The following is an 11,548-nucleotide window of genomic DNA, read 5'->3' on the forward strand; positions in this document are numbered from 1 at the left end:
TTGAGTTGGTTTTCACCATGGCATTATATTCATTTAGATTGCTATACTCTGGCCAGTGGAAACACTTTCATCGGCAATGGAAACACTTTCTTACTGGCAATGGAAACACTTTCCTTTGCCTCCATCAGCTTTAGTCTTCCTGTTCTGTTTAGCTATTTTCTTGGAAGGACCAGAATCGAGGTTTCTTTTTCTTATTGCCCTTCTTCTTGTTGGACTTTCCAAGAGAAGAAGATGCAACCAAAGCTACCTCTTTTCATTTATTGCACAGCATAATCTTTTGGGCAATAACCACATGTTGAGTAAACCAGCTAAGGTGCATTCTGTTTAGTCATATGGAAATTTGTCACAAAATTCCCAAAAGACTCGTGAAGGGATCAAGGATCAAATCCGTCTGTAGTTGGAAATCCATGTTAAAGTCAAGATGTTCCAACCGCTCAATCACCGAATCATCTTGTGGACAAGATCCCAACAATCATCCCTCGACATCCTCATACTGGAATAGCTGTCTAGATATCTCATACCTAGCATTCTGTTGTGCTCACCATACAACTCTTGTAGGTGAAGGAGGATCTCACTCGCACTCTGCATGTTCTCATGTTGCTTCTGTAACTCATTACTCATGGAAGCAAGCATGTAACACTTAGCTCTCATATCATGCTCCTTCCACTTGTCTAAAGTTTCATGTTCCTCTTGTGTGGCCTCTGGAGGTAAGGGACTAGGAACATTTGAATCTAGAACATATCCTATATGTTCAAGGTTTAGGACAAGCTTCAAATTTCTTAGCCAATCAGACAGATTAGGTCCTGTCAACCTATTGTGATCAAGTATGTTTGCAAGGATATTGGATGGTGGTGGTTGTTTTGTGCTCATTTTTATCAGAAAATTAACTGCAGAAAATAACCAGATTAATTAGTAAATGTATCATGTAATTAACCAAAATGATTATGGTCTTTTAATCAAATTGGTCCTCCCACTAACTTAGCGAATCCTACACTTCCAAAGTAGAAAACGGAAATCCTAGTTAGATGGATTTCTAGTGGGTGATTGAATTCTTATAATTCTATTGATCATCCTCAGGTACATCCATTATTGGAATTACAATAAACTATAAGTGAGCAACTCCTTGTCCATCACATCTCATGTGAGGTTCAATCCTTTACCTAGCCCTTAATGCTCAAAATCTCTGGTACATCCATTATTGACTTTTCTTGCATTAGTTAAGTTGATCCATTGAGCCAGTAATTATGCAAATAATTTTAATGTCCTCAGGTACATCCAATATTGGCCGCTAAACCATTTACATATTTACAACATCTCATGCTTAACAATTATTCTTAAGAAAATCTCTTAAATTAATTGCATCTCATGCAACTATTTAAAATTTCTTAAAATAATTGCCCCAATGGAGGGCCTATGTTATAATTACTTTAATTATAGCATTTCCAACTTAATCATTTGTTTGGAAGATTTTATGGTCATTCTAATTACTATTAAGGTCTCACTTTGCACATTATCCATTTAGCATGCATATATCATATAATTGCATACATTCCCATATATCTCATGCATTCATGGATAAGCAGTAAATATGGTATGATCATGGACTTTCTAAGGGATTCAATTCTGAGCCACCAAGAATTGAATCAGGGCATTCCTAGGTGCATTTCATTCATTCATTTTTACAAGAGTTGCTGAAGGAGTACATAATCAACACTTGATCTTGAATTCCTCCCACTGGTCCCACCAATGCTCTTGACCTCCTTGAATTTCTTGCAATCCAATATTATATAGTAATCCTTGGCATACCAAGGCGAATTTACAAGAACTTAAATAAATGAAATTACAACCCAAAAATTATTACAAACTTAATAATACATGCCCAAAATAAATTAAAACAAATTAATTAATTTACAAACCCAAAGAAACATAAAAGAAATAAATCCAATCACATTGGTCTTTTATAGTCCATGATCATCCATCATGCATATCACTATTTAACAATTAAATAAAACATACATACTTAAATTAAATTGAATATCTCATATTCAACTTAAAAATCCAGATTTGAATATGATTCAAATAAATTTAAAAATTCAGATTTGAATCTCATTCAAACAAATTTAAAAATTCATATTTGAATCACATTCAAACAACTTCAAAAATTCAGATTTGAATCACATTCAAACATTTTTTAAAAAATCAGATTTGAATCACATTCAAACATTTTTTAAAAAATCATATCTGAATTTTATTCAATCAATTTTAAAAAATCAGATTTAAATATGATTCAAACAACTTTAAAAATTCAGATTTGAATCACATTCAAACAATTTTTAAAATTTTTGATTTGAATCATAATTTAATTGTGTGATTAAAAATCCTAATTAAACATTTTAATTAGTCATATGATGAACCTTTCATCATGCAACAATTGCAGAATTTAATAACAACCATGCGCACCATGATCTTCCAAAGCCATGCGCACCATGTTGGAGTTCATCAAGCATGCCGCCACACCTCTTGATCCAACCAGTAATGGATCAATCATCTCATGATCAAATCACACAATTAAATCATATAATAAACAATCTAAATGGCAAATATAGTGGCTCTGATACCAATTGAAGGAACGGAAGCGTTAAAAACACAAGTTTATACCATTGAATTCAAAAATTTTCACCTAGGGTCACATGCATCATGCAATATTTATTTTTATCTATTTGATTTCAATGATAAACAACATATTAAAACTTTTTTAATATGTTTTTGGATCTGTATTTGCCATTTAAGATTTTAAAATTAATCAGATTAATTTTAGAACCCTAGATTAAATCAAGAACGATTACACTAACCTCTTGATGCACTGCAGCGTGTCTGCGCCTTTGAGATTCGTCTTCAGGACACCAGATGTTGTCCCTCTAGCTTGTCCACACCAAGAGCACCTATGGCAGCCCTTGAACAGCTTCTAAAGCCTTTTCTATTAATTAGAAATTCAAGTTCTGCTTTTTAAGAGATTAGAGATGTGAACAGGACACTAGAAATAATTTCTAGCGTTCTTAATTCAAGAGATTGATGGCTAATCTCTTTGAATTGATGAGAGATGAAGAAGAATAGATGAAAACCCTCAAAGTGGAGTGACAAAGGAGAGTGGCTGCTGGTTGCTTTTTCTTTTCATAACAACACTTAAATAGCTAGGTTAACACATTAAACCCTTGCCACATGTCACCCTTTGATTAGCTCTAGGTTTAAGTGACCCAATCACATTGTGCCAAGTGTCAAAACTATATTTAATCTTGATTTTAATCATCTTACATGATTAAAAAAACATTTGGCAAGCTTATGTGTAATCCCATGTGTCACCATCTCATGGTGCCACGTGTCACACTGTGAAATGACCAAAATGCCCCTGTGTCTTAATTTTGAGTTCTTAACCCAAAATAATTATTTTTCTTCTTCTAATTAATTTATATCAAATATAAATTAATTAATTAATCTCTATTAATTAATTTCTCATTAATTAAATTCATATTTAAACACTTTAAATATAAATTTAATTTATACTACACATCCAATAATCTAGATTTGGTTTCAAGTCATGCTAGGGACTTTGCAATTTAATTGTAAACCAAATCTATTTAATTAATCAATTTAAACTCTTTAATTAATTAATTAAATCATATTTAATTAGGTGATAACTTGTGTATGTGTGTGACTTACTAGGCTCATCACTAATTGGCAATGAGACATGATATCAACTCTTAATATCATCAGAACTCTTTCTTACCATAAATGATTTCTCTAAATCATTTTATGAACCTCATAGACCATGGTTAACACCTAGCATAGCATGTCATAGCCACCCAATTAGTAATAAGGTTTACCTTAAATGAACCTATAATCATATGTTACCATGCACTAGAATCTCTCTGTTACAAAATCCCAACTCAAGTTGGAGTCTTGGTTTATGTCAAACTCCATTTGCTATGAATATTATGTTCTCTTTTAATTCCAGTTCTTGATTAAAAGATTTTCTCATCAAAAACTCTTTTCTAAATAAATCTATCTGTCCTGGCCAGGAACTTGAAACATCAAGAACAATTAAATGAACATAGGATTTTATCTCTATTTACTTAGAGGAACATATTCCATCTTTATCAACACCTACCTCCATATATAACTAGTAGGAGCCAACACATGCCCATATACCCATACACAGTACAAGTATGAAAGCAGTATCAAACTCAAACTACCTATATACAAGATAACTGTGCTATCTCAGGTCTAAAGATTATATGCACTGATATGATTTATGACAAAACATTGACAAGAGTAAACTCCATGTGCTTGTCATAAGTGTCACCGTTCGACCTACTTATCATTTATAAGTGCCTATCATGTTTGTTATATGGCATGAGACTCACCATTCCATCTTATTTATATCTCATATAAATAACTTGGGAACAAACATGAATACAATCTTTCTGGATAAGTCATGTCCTTATTATGAAGTATCATACTTTGTGCTAGAAATATTGTCACTCATATTCTTAACAACTTAAGAATAATATTTCTAACAAAATATCAATGGACCTTTTTTATTACACATAAATATATTATGTAAACGGAAAAGTGGAAATGCCTTTTATTAATAAAAATATGTACAAGATACATACTAAATGATATGCTCTAGGGCATACTACTAACAAGTTCAGGTCGCGCCCTTGGCCCGACCACCTCTACTTCATCAGATGACCACGAGAACTGGATGGAAGGGGGGTCGCCGCTCTCTGACCTTCGGCACCACTCATTTTCAAAGGAAATAAAGAATTTGAACTAAAAGAAGGATCAAAACCCTTACCGGAGCTTGATCGGAGTCGGAAGAGCTTGAGAAAACGAGAGAATTTTGAAGTTGTTCGCGAGAAGCTGAAAATGACACAAGAGAGCAAATGGCTAACCCCCACCCCTATTTATACTCGTCCGAGCATTTAATGCTCACGGCATCCTAGGCGGTGCATCGGTCAGCGAGATCTGCCAGCTGTTTCTGACGCATCTCATGAATATTCCGGAAGTTCCATAAAGAGATCGGCTAACTAGAGATCGGCAGATTAGGATAAATCTTTTGAATTGCGGATCGGTTTAGGGTCATTTAAATTAAAGGTCAGATCGGGTAAATACTTCAGAGATCGAAAAATAATTAGTGCAGTAATAATAAGATGATAATTGACAAAATAAAATCTTTATTTCCAAAAGATCGGATTACATCATTTGGGCGATCTCTAGAGATCGGATTGCATTAAAATTGGACTACATCATTTCGGTGATCTCTAGAGATCGGATTGCATTAAAATTGGACTACATCATTTCTGTGATCTCTAGAGATCAGATTACATTGAAAATAAAATACATCATTTGGGCGATCTCAGAGACCGATGGAACATCCCATCTAAAGGACCTATGTCAAAGTCAACATTGTGACTGATCCAAAGGATGTCATCGACCGGAATCGAGCCGCTGTCGGAACACCCAATGTGGAGGAAAGCCGCTGTCAGAATACCGAATGTGGTGAGAAGTCGAATAAACTTGGAAGAGCAACCGCCAAGGGTCGGCGGAACATTAGTAGTCTCCTCGACCGAAATCGGTTCACCGATTATACCGGTTGAACTACTCGAGTTCGGCACGATCAAGGTCCGTGATCCAGATCGGTTAATTGGTCCAGTTCTCTCACCATCATCAGATAAGGTTATCACGATTATTTCATTCGCGGTCGAATTTTTTCGGGGGGGAATAAAGAGGTCCATCGAAAAAAATCAACACAATCATGGCCAAACTTCAACTCCAACGAACAACTAAAAATTGAATAAAGAGAGGAAGAAAGAGAAAAGGAAAGTCTTTTCTTTTTTGGGTATATAATATGGGGAAAAAATACATTTATTTTACAGCAAAAAGAAAGCGCTTCGGAAAATATCGATTAATGCTGACCTGACCGGCCCGGGAAGGATTGGAATGATAGAGATCGGAAGAGGGGAGACCGGTATGAGAGATCGAAAAAGGATCACGTTTAAAAGACCAGAAAAGAGGGGAGTTCGGGAGACAAAAAGAATAAGACAGCTCATGGCAATTATCGTCATAATCAGAGCCGAGGTAGTTAAAGCGATGCAGTAAAAATCTTAACCGCACGCCCCAGAATCGCCCGCATTTCTGACATGCGCCAGAGTCGTCGAGGGCGTGTACATCCTAATCTCCACCGTTGATCTTACTTGTAAGGACAAGCTCGGAGCCCTTGGATCAAAGAAGAAGACGACAAAACCAGCGCCTTTCACTCCTGGCCCTTGGATCACCCCGGACAAGAGAATTTGGGACCATCAGATTAGAGGAGGAAGAAGACAAATATTCTGAAGGGGATCTCAGCCGTCCGTTCTGATCCTCTTTAATTCCTGAACCTCAGATCATGTCCTTCGAAATCCTGACCCTCCATCTCCCTCAAAATAGATCCTGACCCTTCATAGGGAGCACCCGGTCCCTATAAATACCTGTATGAAAACTGTTCAGTGGACGGACAAAAAAAGGAGGAAGTTACTATAGCGGAAGAACTCTGAAATTTAATTCAGATCGTTACTCTGTTTTCATAAGAAGAACTTTTGGAACCAGTTTTCTGAACTGTTTTCTTAAAAGATTTTGAACACTGAAACTCTCCATTTTCAGCTCATTCATTATCCCGTAGCATTCACATTTTTCAGTTCCTTGTTATCTTTATTTTCACTTCCATCGCCCATGCTCAATCTCATTTAAACTCGGGTATAATTCTGACTCGATTGCATTTAGTGAAGCACTCTTTGTTCAAAGGCGAACCTTAGTCTCCCGGCTATCAACTTGCAATCTTATTGCGTTTTGTGATTCTTGGTTAGTTCACTAGAATCGACTCCTTACAGGTCAGTATTCATGTTGCCATTTTATTAAGTTTAGTTCTTGTTTTACGCATTTCCATTTTTCTTTCTTTACGTATGTTATTTTCTTTAAGTTCATATCACGCTAGAAAGATACAGAGAAAGGTTGTGCTCTAGTTTATTTCCGTGTCGATACCTTTATTAATCTTTATTATTTCTGAGCGTAAGTCATCTAGTTCCAAGCGATACATAAGTGGTTGGATGAGATATGGGTAACGGCAACTTAAGAGTCCTTTTGAAATAATGAAAGGTCTGAATAATAAGCCTGGAAAATGGTAAAGCTGAGTCACTAGAATGACTCAGTAGGTCATAGGGCAAGACGTCATAAGACAGAGTAAAACCAAACCCTGGATAACTAAATGGAATAGATCGGCTACCAAAAATGCTGGTGAGGCGACCATATAGGAAGGTCGGAGGATTCGGTTTGGAATCCCCTGCCCAGTCCTAAGGTACCAATAAGTTAAAGAAGCCTTGCACAGACCCCCTGATACCTTTGAACATCAGAACCCTTAGCCTTAGGCCCTCTCGATAGGTAAAATTTAGAGAGATCGAAAAAATCCTTATCCGACTACCATAAATATTAAAAGAGATCAGAGGAGGGTTCTTATCCGGTTCTCAAGCTTAAAAATTTTAACAAATATTTTAAAGGAGATCGGAGGAGAGTTCTTATCCGGTTCTCAAGCTTAAAAATTTTAATAAATATTAAAAGAGATCGGAGGAGGGTTCTTATCCGGTTCTCAAACTTAAAAATTTTGATAAATATTAAAAGAGATCGGAGGAGAGTTCTTATCCGATTCTCTATCCAAAAATTTTAATAAATATTAAAAGAGATCGGAGGAGGGTTCTTATCCGGTTCTCAAGCTTAAAAATTTTAATAAATATTAAAAGAGATCGGAGGAGAGTTCTTATCTGGTTCTCAATCTGAAATTTAAATAAATATTTAAAAGAGATCGGAGGAGAGCTCTCATCCAATTTCAAAAATTGGATTCTAATAAAATAGCCCTTCAAACAAAACTAACATACAACAGTAACTCACTAAGGTTGTCTCATTTACTTATGTATCTGGGTGATCCGAATTAGTGAAAAATCAAATATTCTTTTTGTCAAAAGGATTAACATTTCCATTCAAGTCCTCCTAACTAATTTATAAAGAGTGCGAAGTTAAATCTACTTACCCTAATTAAGGGACGAGGTGGGGTGCCTAACACCTTCCTTACCCGTTTACGGACCCCGAACCTAGAATCTCTGTTTTGAAGTGGTTTTATTTCACTTTGTCTTCACAAATGGTTTTCTTTAGTTTCCCTCAAAACTAAGGTGGCGACTCCTCATTCTTTTCCACTTCGGTGAGGGTTCGTTTAGGCGATCGCAAAATCCCTTACGACAGTGGGCAGTGTATACCTAGAAGAGAAGAGAAGGGAATTTATTACCCTAAGCCAGAAACAGCTGACAGTGGCTGAATATGAAAGAGAATTTGTCAGGCTGAGCCACTATGGGCAGGAAATAGTCCCTAATGAGGTAGAGAGATGCAAGAATTTTAAGGAAGGACTCAATAATAACATTAAAGTAATGATTACAGCCTTGGGGATTACAGAGTTTGCCAAGTTAGTGGAAGCTGCACTGAAGGTTGAAAAAGTTAGAATGAATGAGCAGAACAGAAGGGATAGACAACAGAAAAGAGGTCAGGGTCAAACCGGTGCATCTTCTGCCCTTAGTAAGAAATTCAGAGGTTCGCTTACTTAGAGTTTCAGTAGAGCACCAAGTCAGGGTCAGTCATAGAGGCCCAATCTCACTTTGCACCAAGGAGAGGCCAATCCACACCTTCAATGGTTAGCTCTCTAGGGACAGGATTCAAGGGACTAGCCCCAACAGTATCTATTGCTTGCCCACATTGCCAAAAATGGCATAAGGGTGAATGTTGGAGGATGATAAGTGCTTATTTACGGTGTGGGTCTACAGACCACCTAGTCCGAGATTGTCCTCGTAGAACTGCAACATCCACTCCAGTATCAACTGTTAGGCCTACGCCTCCAGCTCCAAGGGGTAGAAAGCCGGGTGTCACACCCTACTCCCCCATAAGATGTAACATAATCCTATAGTACACCTAATGAATTATCGTACTTCGCCTACCGATAACCCATTAGATATACTATAAGGGATTTTAAAATAATTTTCGTGAAATTTAAACCATCGATTAAAATCTAGTGTTATAAATTTTTTTTTTCAAGATTTTGGCAAAGTGTCGGCTGTATTTTGAGAAAACAGTTCTTCAATCCTGCAAAAGAAAATACTCCCAATACGTTTTCTCAAATACAACTCTAATAAACTTCATTTCATCTCACAATACAATCTTATTAATCAATCATTTCATTTTCAAACCAATCTCATCATAAAAGAAACATTTCATTGATTACAAGACTCAAAAATTAATATTAAAAAACTATTCAGGTAAATGAAATCTCAAATTTACATTTACAATAATTTACATTTAATTATATACCAAAATATTTTACAAGAGTTTTTATACAACTGCTCAAATAATTTACATCATATTATTACATGCATACATCAAAACCTGTGTACATGGGTAAACCTGGAGCTGATCTGAATGTCTCTTCAAAGAAGCTTACTCAATTACTCTATGCTCTTTTCACCTGCGACAGCATACAAAGCTATCACTAAGTGATGAACTCAGTGGTGCACAACTATAATTTAAAACATAGTACAATATACATTGACAAAATTTACAGCAAATAATTTGGAAATCTGAATACTCATCAAATTCCAAAACTCAAAATATTCATTGCCAATAATGTAAATCATTTGTATAAAATGACTTTGATCATGAAATTCAATTTATCAAATCATAACTAACCATTTAAGGTAATTCCAACAAAATCAATTATACATAAATCATAATTGAAATCACAATTCTTTACTATTCAAAAATATTCTGTATCTTAGAAACCATTCTGTATCTCAAAAAACCATTATGTATCTCAAAAACCATTATGTATCACACTAAATATGCAAGACTAATCCGAAAGGGCCATCTTCAGGGTGATTCTAACTCCCTATGGTCGGGGAGGTCGAATCATCGTGCACAGTACACATCACACTAATGAATCTTCCGAGAGGGCCATAACAAATAAGAACTTAGATCTAACCTCTAATAAGAGGAGAATCTAAGCCTGTGCACGTACCATGGTAATCAAAACACAACTAACTCCATTGTCTTCTCAACAAATGAAAGAGACGGGTAATAACCTAGTCAAGCATCTATAGTGAGATATAAAATAATATCACAATCCTTTTAGTGAGCATAAATCACAATACAATTCGATTTAAAGTTAATTCCAATATCCAATAATTTTTATGCTCATCACAATTCAAATCATAAATTTGCATTTTTCCATGCAAATTGCCCATCACAATTCAAAACATATTCTATCACAATTTTCCAAAACATAATTTACTCAATCCACAACAATGCTTAATACTTGTGGAAATACCATTTCACAAAGATAAATTCATACATACTATAATAATTTCAATAATCATTGAATTAAATCCAATGCTTGTTAAACATAATACATAAGAAAAATATGTCATTTAATCATATGAAATATTCATAACAAAATCAGTTAAAAACTAGTTGTGCACAAACCTCTGATAACTGTCTCTTGGCTCTGACTCAGTGTTTCCTTCACTTTCCCTGAGTATTTGCTAACTGAGAAACACAATTTGAAGTGTTTCAGTACTCATTTAAACTGTCTCTAAGGATAAAGCTTAATAATTAATTTATTGAATTCTATTATTTCCTTAGTCAACCTAAGATATCGACCCTTGATGCAGTCTAGGTGAATTAGGTTTTAATGTTACCAATATGTCACATTTGTAGCCTTTTAGTATTGGTACATGTTACCAAATTCATTTCCATTTATATTGCATTTTATTGCAATTTGTCGGATTCCGGTATACAAATTTGACCTAGCCGGACGACCTAGTTCCCTCGGTTTTTAGGTTTCGGTCAAAACTAAAAACTTGTAGATCTATGTCTTATTGCACGTGGGGCAAAATTTCAGGTTATTCTGAGTTTACTAGACCAAGCTATGGTCATTTTACTATTGCTGGTCAGAATGTATCAAAATTGGTCACTTTAGGTCATTTTAGGTCATTTTAGGTTCGGCCAGTTTTTGAACCCGAATTTGTGCAAGCTATTTCACTTGCTTATGGTCATTTCTGGGCTTTCATGTCTTCATAAGACTTGTAGATATATGTATCAACTATTCATGGTAAAACTTTCAGGTCAATTGGACCTGTTTTGAGTGAGTTATGGCCAAAACACTAACTACTGCCCAAATAGTCAATTTTCAGGCCTTAAATGCACTAATCCGGATTTGGTCATTTTTCAAGTTACCTTCCAAGTAGAATTTTAGTAAGCTTCCTTCATGAAAGTTGGCACATTTTGTGCCTAGTTTCACCTCCAATTGGTCTCATACCAATTGGAGCCACACACTTAAGGTTCTAAGCCAAAATCTACACTGCCCTATTGCACATTATTCACCACTCATCAATTACACATTTAACACTTATCAAATCATTTC

This window comes from Hevea brasiliensis, chromosome 12, assembly GCF_030052815.1.
Source record: "Hevea brasiliensis isolate MT/VB/25A 57/8 chromosome 12, ASM3005281v1, whole genome shotgun sequence".
Taxonomy (NCBI): domain Eukaryota; kingdom Viridiplantae; phylum Streptophyta; class Magnoliopsida; order Malpighiales; family Euphorbiaceae; genus Hevea; species Hevea brasiliensis.